The sequence below is a fragment of the Triturus cristatus genome, chromosome 5_2 (genome assembly GCF_964204655.1).
Source record: "Triturus cristatus chromosome 5_2, aTriCri1.1, whole genome shotgun sequence".
NCBI classification, from domain to species: domain Eukaryota; kingdom Metazoa; phylum Chordata; class Amphibia; order Caudata; family Salamandridae; genus Triturus; species Triturus cristatus.
In genome coordinates, this window is record NC_140588.1 from 324,564,255 (window position 1) to 324,580,357 (window position 16,103).

Here is a 16,103-nt window from a genome sequence, read left to right on the forward strand (position 1 = left end):
AGATCTTCATCACAGCGTTGTGTGCCGCATCGCCACGGAAGCGCAGTAAGAAACCGACACATCACCTCCCCTCGCAGAGAACCGATACATCACCGTTCTTGCGTGTAAGAAACCGACGCATCACCTTCCCTGCAACACTTTCGTTGTATTGCATTATTCATCTTAAGGCACATTGACTCAAAGTGTTGCATTTCAACATCTAAAGAGGACTAAGCTAATTCTACCATTTTAAGTACAGTATTGTGGATTTTTGTTGTTTATGGTCTTGTGTTAAAACTATATAAAGAATACTTATTTTTTATATAAAACTTGTGTGGTGTCCATCTGTAGTGTTGTCACTTGGTTACTGTATGTGTTCACAAATGCTTTACACACTGCCTCTGAGATAAGTCTGTCTGCTTGTGCCAAGCTACCAAGGGGGTGAGCAGGGATTATTTTAGGAGTGTACCCCCTTACCCTGACTAGATGCAAGGGCCCCTACTTGGACAAAGGTACCTACCTCTGCTAACTAGAGACCCCAAATCTAACAGTTAACATCTCAGATAATTTATGGGACCGCATGATTCTCTGAAAGCTACAGCAGAGAAGGATTGTTATTTTGCTGTACCTGCCTTCTCCTGTATTATGCAATGGTACATACATTGATGGATAGTTTTGATGTGCTTCCATATGGAACTTGTCTCATGGGAATAATTCTTCCCAGTCTGTCTCTACTTTTTCTTTTTGCCGATATTGCACTAGGCAAACTTGGCACTAACCTTTCACTCTCCCGAAGAAATACTGCAATGTTTCCAAACATTATTCTCCTCCGTTTTTGGAGGTTGCATCTCTTCCTGCTCGTGCAGTATGGGGTAAGATTATCCGTGCTGGTCAGAAGACATACCTGCATATATCTGAAGCACTTGTGCACAAAACTGTATTTACAAATAGTTCAATAAGTTGTGTTCTGTTTGTTAACTGTTTTGTTCAAATTCCATAAAAATGTTACCCTCTCAGATAACTTGTTACAGTTAGCTTTTTATCAGTTAGCTGGTATTTCTATTTGTGTAGCATTTGTAGGTTTACCCAAGACTACTACTGCAGGAGATGGATGTGCCTCTCCTCCACTTGCCTTCTCCTGCATCAAGGGATTGCATGTCCTTTTGTGGATGGTTTTAAAATGCTTTCACTTGGAACCTGCCCCATATGAATACATTTTACCAGTCTGTCTTGATAATTGCCTGCCGCAGATGTTACACTGCACAAACTTGGCAAATGTGCAACTCTTTAGGTTTTCCTGGGTTCTTGAATCTGATGCCTTTAATGTTAGAGCTTCTCTTAAAAAGTTATGTAGGTCATCCCATGGACGTTCTGCATAACTGAGGGAGAGAAACCAAGTTGGTGTTCCTAAATTTTGCACCATGCACTTGAGTTCATCATAACGATGATACCAATGCTCATTGGGCCCTCATTGGCATCACATCACATTTATAAGCAATTGGAGATGTAAAGTAAATAGACAGCAGCATTGCAAGTACTTGGGTGGGCCCAAGTGTAGCTAATCAGAATTTCAAGTTTGAGTGTGTTCCTGTATTTGTGAATAGTTAAATCATTTAAGTTTAAGTTGTATTTTAATGTGTTAAGAAAATATATTTGTAAAGTTATAAAATTGAATATTGCTAATTTAACTATGGGTCACAAACACACCCATGCAGGTACACATACATGAACTCAATCACCTATAGATCCATTCACACAGGTACTGGTACACTCACACACCCATTCAAAATCCCAGTCAGTCACAAAGCCATTTACACATGCAAACGCATACTCACCTACACATAGTGCAGTTCTTTTCTACAATCTTTATGATTGTTTCCCCCCCCCACTATTTAATGATGATTCTTTCTACAGTACATCATTTATGGTGTATGAGTATAGAACCTGAGAAAAAAAAAAAGGGAAATGCACCCACAGAACACATGTTTACAATGACCAGCATGTGACTTTTCGCACAGTAAGTAACCATTTCAGCAGCTGATATTGTAATGACTGCAGATGATGTTTCTCTCAAGTGTGCTGTTCAGGTGTACTTTCCTGCTGCACCTGTTTTCTCCCACATCATCCGGTTGTAGACCCTGTCATTAAATAAATGTTTTTAAATGATTACACATGGAACATGCCCCATATGATTACATCTTGGCAGTGCCCCTGGATGAATGCTTGCCACAGATATTACACTGTACATATTTAGCTGTAACCTTTTTCCCTGAAGGTATTGTAAAATTGTTCCAGGCATCCCTTTGTTTTGTCCTTGCTGGTCGGAACATATAACTGCTTTATCCTGAAAACGTGTGCACAAAAGTGTATTTGTAAATATTTAAATGATTTATGATATATTTATTTGTTTATTGTTTTGTTTAAATTGTACTGTAATGTGTTGATAAAATGCACGTCTATAAAAATCTATATTACTCATTTAGCTTATGGGTCAGAAACACACCAATAGAAGCACTCATAAGAGTCATTCGCACAGGTACTGACACACCCACACATGCACTCACATACCCACTCAAAATCTGATCCAGTACACACACACACATTTACACATGCAAACACCTAGTTACATAGACTCATACACCAATACTGTCATTCACACACCTACTCATATAGTCACTCACACACCAAGCCACATACTGACACAGCTACACATACACCCAGCTATACACTGATATGCCCACCAACTCACACACCCCACACCAATACAGCTACTCACACTGTTAAAGCCACTCAGAGACTAACACACTCATACACAGACCAATACAGTCATTGACACACCAAGGCACTCACTGTACAGCCACTGACAGAACCAAGCTCACACTGATACAATCATTGATACACCCAGGGACACAACGATACAGCCACTGACATACCAAAGCACACACTGATACAACTACTGGCACACTCATACTTCTTGAGGTGGAGGTAGGTGGTTGTGCTTGTCTTTTGCTGTGGTAGGCTGTGACTGCAGTAGTGGTAGGGTTGGTTACTGTAGGTATTTTGGGTCCTTTTGAAAAGATGGAGGAAATTGGTGTTGGTGGAACTACTGATTCGGAGCAGCTTGAAAAGAGTTGATCTGTACTTCCTCTGTGCCACACTCCACACTAACAATCACTGGCTTATCATCACCATCTCCATCACTTTCAAGGCTTTTGGAAACCACCATTTTCCGTCCCCTCTCTTGGTTGGTCTTGGCCGGGGTCCCATCCATATCAAGATCATTGGAAGTGGGCTTGGAAAAGATGGGGAGTACTCTTTCTTTACCTTGCTGAAGTTCTTGGAGCTAATGCGTCCAATGGAAGAGTAGTCACAACAAAATGCTGCTCTGCAGCAAGCTCAATTTCCTTTCTACTTCAACTTCCAGATGATCAGGTTTTGCAGCCTGTTGTCCCTTTTGTTGACTTTTCTGTGGAGATTCGGTTTGCTGCTGAGACAAATTAATTTTAGACTAACTGGCTTCATGACTGCAGTCATGGCAGCACTGGGAGATATGGGCTTAGCACTTGCTGTTGGTGGTGTTGATCCAGGGGTTATCTTCCTCCCAACCTCTTCATGTCCAGTGGAGGCTGCAGCAAGTGTGTTGCATTTCCACAAAAATGAGGAGGACTTGATGCCAGTGGTAGCACTGACAATAGACTTCTTCTCCTTACAGGCCACTTCCTTGGCAGGAACCTTCTTCTTCTTTGGGCCAATCATCTTAACACTACTATTAGCAACTAACTGTTTTTTGCTAGATATTACACAGGTAAAGCTAACTTGGTGTCTCTCCAGGGACTGTTGGGAACCACACAGGAAACAAGGGTGACAGGCAAAAATTGGATAAATTACTTAAATAATTGCTGGTATCACGCGAGACCCATTAGGGCCCCCCCCCCTGCAGGAGGCAGGGAACATCAAATGGATAAATTACATATTTGGTGTTGCTCCTGCAGGGCCCATTAGGATCATTTAATAGTCCGGGCTAGTAAAAATATTATACATTAATTCAATATTTGCTGGTGTCCCTCCAGGGCCCAGGAGACCTGCATAGGAGGCAGGGGACAGGAACAAATAAAATAAATGCACCAACATAAACAAGAACTGTGTACTACAGTCAGCCACAAGCACAAATAAATATATCTGGAAAGAAATGAAAAAGGACAAAATCTCATGAGCTTCTTCTATCAATGTTCCTATAAAATGGCTTTTAAAAGTGGAATAAAATGATTGAAACAAAATGGTGCCAGCTAGCTCCCTTGCCATATGGCAAGTGGGGAAGGAGATATAAAAAATGAAGTCAAAATGGCTACCACACAGAAGCACACATACCCACTCACATTCACTGGCTCCATACAATGGTAGTTGCAGCATGGTTAGCAAAGAAAGAGCTAAGGGGAACAAAAACAAAATGGCCACCAAACACACTCAAACACACATGCTACATAAAATGGTTACTGCCGCATGGTCAGCAAAGAGGCAGACATCAAGAATAAAGAACAGGCTGCCCAGTTCTGCCTGGAGTACCTCCCTCCTCGAAAAAAAAGTCTTACAGCATTGCAGTAAAGCATTGTGCTAATATATATTATTTGCACAAAGGAGCATAGGTGCCTATATGGATATAAACACCAGGACCCACCGCAACTTTAGCCACCAACAGGCACATACAGGCACAACAATGAGCTACATTTAGCATTTAATACAAGACCATTGGTAAGCCTCTGTAATGTTTATAAACTCTATAGCACACTAGCAGTGAAAATGTGAAAATTACAATAAAAAGTACACCAAGGCCAGACTAGGTTCCGAACAGTAGAACAATAATATAGTAAAAAGATTAATGAATATATACAAAAAACAAACCTTTTGCAAAGTACTGCATTAACTTACCTGCTTTTTCCCAAAAAGTAAAGATTCTAGGGGTGTGGATGCAGAAGACATTGTAGGCAAAAAAAGAGTGATGCTTTCCCTCCAAAATCTAAATCCAAAATAAACCAAGGGCTGAACAAAGCAGAGGAAGGAGTCTTTAGGCAGTAGCAGTACATATCGGAGTAGAGGGGTGGTGCGGGGGGCAACAACAACAACAACAAAAAAAGAAATTAAAAAAAAGAACTTACCTGCTGCATGCAGCCTCCCGCATCAATGGTCTTTTGCTCCTCTTGTTGCTCCATTGATGGGGCAAAGGCTCTCAGCCTGCTCTGCGGCCAACACTGAACCTGTTCTCATGCATGAGAGCAGCTTCAGCTTTCAGCTCAGCTTTGGCCTGAGCGCTGATGATTTGCGCTCTCAGGGAGACTGGGAGCTGTGCTTTGCTGTCTCCAACCGAGCTAAGCAGCTGGGTTGGAGAGCGCTTCAGTGCACATAATAGTTTGGACGGCCTGAGATTGCCGGCCAAACCGTCATGCACCCAGAATCAGTTCCCACAACTCCCCATCAGTGCCTATACTCCCACTAGCCCCGCCCCAAGGCTTTACTTTTTATAACGCTGCTAGCGGGGGGGGGGGGGGCGTTGCGACTGTTGTCCTTAGGACAGAAAGGAGTTAAATATGTAATATAATAGCCTCCTAGCCTCATTGCACTTCCTTCCTGTAACAAAATTAAGAAAAAATGCATTTTACATTCAAAAACCTATCGGAATGGTTCACTTGGTAAAAAAATTCTAATAAAAAATGTATTTTTGATAAAATTTTTGGGTGTCTTGCATTAAAATCAAGACTGATTTGCACATGGATGGGTCCAAACTGGGGTAGTGTGGTGAGCAAAAGAATGATGGATCTAACCTAGATCCTTGTGACTGGGGGTGAATGTTTGCATTATCCAGCATTCCGTCCATCAATTGTTTCTTTTGCATAAGCAGCTCACGTTCAAAATGAAATTTTGTGCTAAAATAATTAACAGATTTGCCCGTTTTGGTAAGAAATCAACCTGAAATGCTTGTTTACTCCCTGCATTAAAGAACCACCACTCACGTTGGGAAGATGCAGCTCAAATTCATGCCAATTCCTTTGCTTCTGTGTTTCTTGGGCTGCAATTTTACCCTGAATGGAATTTTGGTTATGCACCATGGCATAATGGCATAATCTCTGACATTATGTGTACATTTTGTGACGCAAAATCACCAAAATTATGTGAATTAGAATGTCAGTGAGCCTTGTAAATATTACTGCCAGCTAAATCATTCTTAGCACCCATAAGACTTTTCCTGATGGCCTCTAGCACACATATCTTCATTGCATAATAGAGTGAATAATAAAGTTGTTTTCAATCAGCTACTGTGCTTTGAGAAGCTCGTAGCTTGGTTATGGCATTCTGAGCAGCAAAAGCACAGAGAAGGCATACTGCGCCCGCACCATCATTGTTGTAGATTGTGATCTCTCTACTTAATGTATGTCAAGTCAGGGGTCCTTATCCAATGCATGTATTCATTTCCGAGTAAGCTTGAGGCGCTGTTTTTACAAAGTACCACAAGACCATTTCGTTCAGTAGTATGTGACACGCACAAGTTGAAGATTCCCACTGGAAAACCCAGGGACACCATATTTGTTCCCAGGGCTGCACTGGGAACCACAACCGGCCCTGGCAAAGTGATCGGCCGGCCCCCTCGGGAGCCGCCAAGCTCTGTGCCAGGGCCGATTTTGTTACAGGGCCGATTTTGCAGCTATGCTGCAAGAACGGCCCTGTAACAAAAACGGCCCCCAGGGGCCCAAAACCGTCCCCCACCCTTGCGGCGCACCGGGGGATTGCCCGGTGCCCGCTACGGCCAGTCCGGCCCTGTTTGTTCCACTATCAGAGACCAATAACAGTTCAACCGAGATTTCGATATTTTTACCACCAGTTACCATATTGTGCTAGGTCCGAAAAACTTTCCCATTCATAGCTGGGTCGTAGTGAGGAATTGCTCTGATGTTTTGCTTTGGTAATAATGAATGATTCTTTCCTTATGTACTGGTGTAGTAATCTCAATTGTGTGAAATCTTCTCCAATCAAAAAATCCTCTTTTTCGCATAGTTAAATTTAATGCTTCTTAATAGTAGCACATTGCAGCATCAATTCATAATTTATAATTAACTAATGCCTTCAGTACAGTAATGCATGTTCCGACACACATTTTTTATGACATTGCACTGTAAAAATGAGTTGCATGCCATAGGACTCAAACACTTTTTTGTCAAATACTACTTGCCATAGGCGTAATGTGTCCACAACAATGAACTCATAAAGGTAATTGACACAATTATATTTGCTATGTACATAGTGATATTAACTTTTCCCTTTTTTCTGCTGGCAGACACCATATTCAATTTGAAGCCCTGCTGAATGAAGATGATGCATTATCTGCAGTTCATTTGCAGCATATGCTGTCACCACTGCTCAGGGTTAATGTCAGTAAGAGTGTGATTTAAATGGCCCTCGTCATTCTGCATACTAATGAGGACTGGCATGATGTCCATACAGACCAATGAAAGTGCAAATAAGCTGATGCAGGGCTACACAAGTTAAATGCAAAGGTGAGTTCCCTCTGTTGTGTCCATGAGGAGTGAAAGAGATTAGGATCAGATCATGAAAGAGAACAGTGCAGAGTCCTCCCCAGCCCAGGAGCATGTAACAGGCCGCCCACACATGGAGCTCTGGTTTGCACATCTCTATTCTTCAGCATGCAACCATTAACTGAGCGTACTGTGTGACAAACATTATTAACCACACCCAGTCACATCCATTAGATGACATAATACTTGTAAGGAGTCTGTTGAGGGCCACAAGAGCCTTCATGTACAAAAAAACACAGGACACAACAAACATGTGGCTGGTGATGGAGAGGGGTGATACTGCATGGCCACCATGAGGTTCATACAGATCAAAGGATTGTGTATAATGGAGTAGAGAACTAATGGTCCAAGCGAGTTGCACCAGTCATTGTTTTTCTCATCATAGTCTACTTTTTTGAAGCACTCAGTCCTTCTGCCGGACAAGGCAAGTAGTGGAAACGGTGAGGGTCTCTCATGATTGGCTATGTCATCATTGAATTCCCACTGAAGCCTTCAGTGTTGGGACTAAATGTACTAAATGTAAAGAGCAGTTTCTCCCGCTTCAAAATCTGGCACAACGTATAGATATTGAACCTTCTGACCAACTCTTCAATTCACTCCTGGATCAGTGGAGGACATACAGAAGGACTGCCTTCTATTCCAAGAGGACTGCCCTGCTGTTTGAGGCCTGCTTTGTACCTCAGGAGACTTCCCTGCTGCTAATAGAGGACTGCCCTGCTGCTTGAAGCCTGCCTTGTACCCTCAGAGGACTTCTCTGGTGCTAGTGGTCTGCTTTGTTGCTTGAACCCAGGACTACCAGGGTGACTTCCAGGGATAGTTAGCTGGTCTACTGTCTGAGTTACGGGAACACAAAAAGGTCCTACTATCTTGAACCCACACCTGGACCCTGTCTGAAGTGATGCTGACCGCTTAAGTGGACTCCACCCAGTCCTGGACCCTTGGAAGTGGTACTAAAGGTGCTGTACTAGCCAAACACAAATATTTGGGAGTTTGAAAGGTTTCCACCAAAAAAGTGGCTTGAGAACTAACAGGAGGCCAGGACATAACTGCTTGTCACTCTGCCAGCAGTGCCTCACCAGTCGGCTTGACTTTGTGGTAGCTCACGCTATGTTCTTTGCAGCAGCAAATTTTATTCAGCGGCTCGGGATATCAGCTGGATGGATATCTGTCCTTGCAGAGCCCTCACCAGCTACAGCCTGCAGCATCATCCAACTGGAGATTTTTGACTTCCTAAAAAGTGACAAAGCTTGAACCTAGAAATCTTCACCAAGACTTCGCCCAGTGCCCCCGGCGCTGATGCCTCTTCCTCCGACACTGCCTGCTTCCAGACCCCACTGAGCTTTACCTCCTGAGCACATTTTACTTAAAATTTCTTTCAAGTTGGAAGGTAAGCTAAGACCTAGCACAATCCACTCCATGTAGCTGAACAGTACTCCATCATGGTTGGCCTTAACTTTTGACTTTGCCCCGGTCTTGCACGACCAGATACGCACGGGTGGGGCTCTGTTTTTTTATGCTATTTTTCACTTAAAACTTAAAAAATCCATATCTCAAAGTTCTACTGATTGATTTTAATTTGTTTTGACGTAAAATTATTTATTAAGTTGTTGTTCTTTTTTGCAAATTGGTATGGGATTTTTCTGGTGTTGTGTTTTCACTTTATTATAGTTTGTGTGCTGCATACATTCTTAACTCAGTGCCTCTAAATCAAGTCTGACATCTTTTGTGCCAAGCTACCAGAGGGTTAAGCACTGGCTAATTAAGTGACTTTTGTGGTTCATCCTCTTAAGGATTGTGGTTGCTGCTTAAAAGGGGTCTTTACCCCCTTCAATCAAAAGCCCAATTGCCTACAATGATGAAGCCACTTGATTCACAATCTACCCTTACTTACTTAAAGGGACAAATAGGTTTTTGTCATTGTTTACAGTGGGGGCATACTTATATCAATGTACAGCATGCATAATTTCTTATATATTGTAACCCTTCCTACCCTTTGGGCTTACAAGGTATACTTATATATAAAATAAGTTATTACTACCTGATAAACAGGTTTTTTACTTCAGTTCCTTTAAACTTTGCCCCAGTCAGAACACAATAATGCTGTGTGGAGCCCTGCATTAGTGTTATATATGATAGTGGTGTAACTATCCACATTTCAAAATGTAGCTTCCATACCCTTGGTAAATGTGTTGTGCTATCTACTATGGCCTTTCTGGAAAATTAAGTAAATCAAGTAGGTGAAATCAATAGACAGTTCATGTTTTAGGGACAAAGAACACATGCTGTGACATTGTTTAGCAACATAACTGGACACAAGGTTCTAAAGTCAGCAAAACCAGATAGGAGAAAGATTGTGACCATGACAAAAATGATTCTCTTTCTACACTTATCTACCCAGTGGCTTGACATAGACCAGGGAACCAAAGGTAATGCACACAACATCATGCAAAGGACTATAGAGTTTCAGTGGTCATAGCCATTATTACATCTCGCCTTGACTACTGCAAAGCTCTATATTAATCTCGCCTTGACTACTGCAAAGCTCTATATTAAAATGCCAACAAGTACTCCCTTAACAAACTTCAGGTCATCGAAAATTCAGCAGCATGGCTGGTCCTGGATGACCCTAAATATGTTTCTGTTAGGGAGGGATTGCGCTCACTTCACTGGTTACCAGTGAGGAAGCACTGATCTTCAAAGCTCTCTGCAAGGTCTAAAATGCACTTAACCAGTCGGGTCCATGGTACTTGAGAACCACTTTCAACTGGTATTCTCCGAAAAGACAGCTTATATCTGCAGCACTGAGGAAGGTGATCATACCCAGGTTCCGGTAGGCTAGATGGGGCTGGAGCGCTCTTTCTGGTGCAGCGGCCATGTTATGGAACAAGCTACCAATACACAGTTATGGTATAGGTAGAAAAGCAGGATCGGGTGGGATGGGGCAGGGGTGGGGAGGTGTATGTGACAAATTACAGAATAGAGAAAATAAAATAAATACATAAATAAAACCCCTTACCTTGCGCTCGCCGAACCGCTGAGTTGGCAAAGCGGCGAGCGCAAGGTAAGTGATTTTATTTATTTATTTTATTTTCCCTATTGCTTTATTTTTCACTTCCACCCCCGACCCCTGCCACGACCCTGCTCCGCCCCACTGACTCACGGTGCTTACCTGCAGGTGCCGCTACTGCCAATACATATTGTGAAGCTGAATTCCTATTCAGTGTTTCGCAGACATCTTAAAATCTTGTTATTCGCTCAACCTTAATGATGATCTTGCAGTCTTACCCTAGCTGTTTCTGACCAGTAGTACCACTTTGAAGCTTTTCTGGCTTAGTGCACTCTAGAAACCTAAAATACAAATACAATATTCAAATGCCATGATGTCCATGCAGACTGAAGGGACTGTGCATTAGGTTCTGGAGCCCCACATCAAGTTAATTGCACACTAAAGGGAGCATGAATGATGCTTTCTAGGGTAAATATGAGTTTCATGCACATGAGAGAAGGAAATGGGTTTTTGATTATGCAGACTCCTCCCTGCATAATCACAATTTCCCTATGACTTCCTCAGTCTAGTGCCACATTGTGACACGTTAACGTGGTGCACCTGACAAATATTATGTTAATACAATGTCCTTTGAGCACAAGGGAAATTAGTAAATGTGTGTGGGACCGTATTTATGTTGTGATGCCTATCAGAGAAGAACAGATTGCATAGCACGAGTCATTCTGAAGAGGATCATGTCTATCATATATCAACTTTAGAATTCTCATTCGTTTGCCATTAATAGAAAATTCTCATTGAGTTCAATACAATTGGGAATTATCTGAGCCCCTGCTGCTCAAGCATATCTACGTAAGGTTTACCATCCCTACGGCGTTTAACATTAACTGTATTAACATATTTAACCCACTTCGATAGCTATTGAATAATGTAATTATTTAAATACTAAATAGAAACAAGATACAGTTTCAGTCACACGCCCGTGAGATGCCGATCATATTTGCCTGACAACTTGAAAAAGATCATTTTCTAAATCGTTTAAAAAACTTCACAACATGTGTACATTTTACGCCCTCCCCTAGCTCTTTCGAAATAGGTATGCAAATTGCATTCATTCCAGGGAATTCTGTGATGATATAAACTGTGCCATAAATATCCCAGAGCCATCGTTCACTTGGTAGCAGCCGCAGTTTCTGATCTAGGTTCAAATAACACACAGAGGTTTCGTGAAAATTGTAATGTATAAAATCATGTTCGTTTTTTTAATTGCAATAAATGTTGTAATTCAAACAATAAAATGTTTATTGGATTTTACCTCGTCAAATCTGTGCATGGCCTTTTCCAAGTGTTGGATTATGAAACTACTAATTAAAAGACATTAGTGAATGTCAATACAGCAACATTTTAATGATTCTTGAATTATCCCACAGCAATCAATTTAGATCAAAATAAGTATATTGTATAGTGCCAAAGGTGAAAAAACTGCTTCCATTGCACTACAAAGTAATGATTGCTCAAATGAATAATGTCTGTTCATAATTTAACGGGGTAATTAGTTCATTTGCATTTGTTCAGGTAATAAAAGGGAAAACACACAGCTCCATGGGATGGGATGAAAATGTTAAAAGGTGATTTTTGGAGAGGATGGAACTTTCAAATGTGTTAACAGCTTTGGGGTGGCTGCGTATTTTATGTAGGCAGATATTGCGGTTTTTAATGTGTGCACAGTGAAATATTCAAATAAAAGCATCTATCTATCTATCTATCTATCTATCTATCTATCTATCTATCTATCTATCTATCTATCTATCTATCTATCTATCTATCTATCTATCTATCTATCTATCTATCTATCTATCTATCTATCTATCTATCTCTCTATCTATCTATCTATCTATCTATCTATCTATCTATCTATCTATCTATCTATCTATCCGTCTATCTGTCTATCTGTCTGTCTGTCTGTCTGTCTCTCTGTCTCTCTGACTGTCTATCTATCTATGAGCAACTGTCAGAAAACACAAATACCACTGAAATACACCAGTTATAGTTTAGTAAAAAAAACTATAACTTCTGCCCCATCATGCACGGCCTTAGGCCGGGCCCTGCATCCATCTCTGTGCCTACTCTCAAGCCACATTCTTACCCCTTTATTTAATTCTCACATGTCGTAAGCATTGTAATATGTAAAGGCATAAGCAGTGAATTATAAAGTTAAGGTTTTTAGAACGTAACCTAAACTCTAGAATCATTTTAACTTTAGTACTTTTTCAGTGAATCTGCAAGGTTTTCTGGATTATGTTTTAAATTAAACAGTCAACCCTTTGCGTCGCACCAAACACCACTACACAAAGCCTACGGCCAGGCTGTGCACCTAACCCCCATGTGTGGCCAACCGCTGCACACACTTACTTTTGCCTACTACCCCTCCTGGGGTTTAGGCCATCAACCAGGGCTGTTCAGCCACCTCTGTCCTTGGCTTTTCTTTCAGTCTGACTTGAGGTGTAACCTATCCCCTGGCAGTCAGCCTTGAGGCCTCGGCGCCAGGTGTTTCTTTGCCTTCCTCCTATTCTTTTGCCTTGAGTGTTCCAGGTCAGGACTTGCCTGCTGGTGATTGATTCAGCCTTGCAGAGGGTGTGACCTGTCTGGCCCCTGCATCTTTTCCTGATTTCTTCATGAGCAGAGAGTTGCAAATTCTGCTGCTACAGGTTGTTGCTGATGGTGTTTGGCCAACTGATTTGGAGGATTTTACTCAGGCCGGTGTTGATGAAGGTCTGAATTTTGTTGGCGGTGGTCACTGTTGTCCTCCAAGTTCCTGCTCCATACAGAAGGACCGATTTCACGTTGGTGTTAAAAAGCCTTATCTTGGTTTGAAGCGTTAGGTCCTTGGAGCTCCAGATCTTCTTCAGCTGAATAAAGGCAGCCCTTGCTTTGCAGATTCTTGCCTTGACGTCAGCATCAGTGTCGCCCTGTTCGTCTATGACACTGCCCAGGCAAGTGAAGACCTCAGCCTCTTCCAGTGCATGCCTGCAGTTGTGATGGTGTGGCTGCCAACTTGTCAGTCTTCTCTTGCATCTTCAGATGTGTATGGTTAAGCTGGGCCAGTTCGTCTGTAAAGTCCAGGGTGTCGAGCTGCGTCCATGGTGTCCACTGGATTCCATTTCTTCTCTCACTGTGAATGTCTTCACAATCCAGTCGATGGCCAGTAGAAAGAAAAAAGACGAGAGCAAACAACCTTGGCAGACTCTGGTCCTCACTTGGAAGGCTTCAGTGAGTTGTCCTCCATTGACTATCTTGCAGGTCATTCCCTCGTTAGAGTTCCTGATGATTCTTATGAGTTTATCTGGCACACCATAGTGATGGAGGAGTTTCCAAAGTGTTTCTCTGTCCACGCTGTTGAATGCCTTCTCATAGTTGATGAAGTTGACATAGAGGGGGGAGTTCCATTCGATCAACAGCTCAATGGTAATGCACAGTGTTGCAGGCTGGTCTTTTCAGAAGCCAGATGTTGATGCTGAAAGTCGATACAAATGAGTTTAAACTTGTTCATTCATTCTGTTCAGGATGACTCTGCTGAACACTTTGCCTGGGGTTAATAGAAGAAGTATCCCACGGTAGTTTGTGCAGTTACTCAGGTCACCTTTCTTGGGGATCTTGATGAGATATCCCTCCTTCCAGTTGTACAGCACCTTTTCCTATTCCCAGATCAATCCGTAGAGCATGCCTACTGATTTCCAATGTCAGCCTTCCGTGCCTGTGCACAAATGTTGCCGGGTCCTGCTGTCTTCCCATTTCTCAGATGTTTGATAGCTTGCCATATTTCTTCCTTAGTTAGTTTGCTGCAGTTAATATGCAAAGTTCTTGTCAGCTGGCTGTATGTCTGGTGGAGACTGCGACACAAGCTTGTTCAGCATGTCTTCAACGTGCTCCACCCATCTTGGCTGGTGGCCTTTGTTACCCATGATGGTTTTCCCAGCTTTGTCTTTAACAGTTCTTTCTGGCTTGCTGTACCTGATGGAGAATTTCCTTCTTATGTTGTAAAGTTCTTTCAACTTTCCATGGCTTGCTGTATCCTGGGCTTCTATGGCAAGACCATCGATGAATCTTCACTTGTTTGATTTCAAGCTTCACTTTGCTTCCTTGTTGGTTTTGGTGTATTCGCCTTTAGCTTTTTCTTTTTCTGCTATTGTTCAGCAGGCTTTGACTGCTGATTTCCTTTTCTTTCTCTCTTGAATTTTTACTGGGAGTCTTGGTGAAGATCCAATCTTTATGTTGATGTTTCCTGGCAACCTGTACCTCCTGGCAGGTTGATTTCAGTCTTTCTTTGATCTTCTCCCACTGACTTTCTACTGGGTCTCTGTAGTCCTCTAGTTCTTGTTGGACTTGATATTTGTTACTGAGGATGACTGAGTATTCACTCCATTTCTGTGCATCTTTATGGAGAGTGGTGTTATATCACTAGCATTGGTTTGCCAGTTCCATTAATGCTTTCTTCAGCTTTAGCTTTAGCCTTGCCCAACAAGGCGAAGGTCTGACATCACACCTACTCCTCTGATCACTCTCACAACCTGTAGGGACCTCCAGATCTTCTTGGCAATGCAGAAAATGGTCAATATGATTCTCTGTTGAATGGTCTGGTGACACCCACATTGTTTTATATATTCTTTTGTGCAGGAATACACTACCGCCTATCACCAGACCATTCAAAGCATAGAGATCTGCATGCCTTTCACCATTCTCGTTCATGTCACCAAGGCCATGGTTGCCCATGATTTCTTTGTACCCAGTGTTGTCGCTTCGTATCTTGGCATTGAGGTCCCCCATCAGTATGTTGATATCACTGTCAAGGCATTTCTCCAGGATGAACTAGAGTGTGCCATAAAATTCTTCTTTTTCTCTTCTTTTCTGTCATTTGTAAGTTCAAAGCATGGGATACCATTCATGTTGATTCTTTTTTTCTTTGTGCGAAAGGTTGCTGTGATGATTCTGCGACCATCAGATTCCCATCCAATCAGAGCTCTGCTGGATGCTGGCATTAGCATCAGTGCTACTCCCTGAATATGTGGGGCATTCTCTTACTTATGTCCGGATTACAGCAGCAGTCCTCCTGGAGCCATTCTTTTCTGTCCAAACTCTGCCCATCTGCTCTCACTGATGCCAAGCATGGAAAGGTTGTATTTTTTTAATCTCTGCTGCCTATTGGTCTGTCTTGCCTGTCTCATGCATAGTCCTCACGTTCCATGTCCCGATGGTGATGGTCTTGGTCGAAAGCAGGTGGATTGACTTTGTGGCTTGCAGGGGTCTCTGACTTTCACCACAAGGCATCATAGCTCTCAGTGGAAGAGATTCCTCTCTCCCCAAGGATGGGATGTCTTTTGGTAGCTAGGATTTTTTTACATGGTGGGGTAGCTAGCCAATGTGTAACCCTCCTCCTTTCACAGCTGGGCTTGGGACCAGCCATGGCTGAGCTGCATACAGCTTTTATATTTTGGCCATACACACCCAAACGGCATTGTCTTCTCCCTTTTATTTTTATT

At 42.2% G+C, this 16,103-nt stretch overlaps 1 pseudogene; it reads right to left on the minus strand.

The window, feature by feature from the left end:
• Positions 1-13,025: 13,025 nt before the first annotated feature.
• On the minus strand, positions 13,026-15,891 carry LOC146822928 (uncharacterized; annotated as a pseudogene).
• Positions 15,892-16,103: the final 212 nt, after the last annotated feature.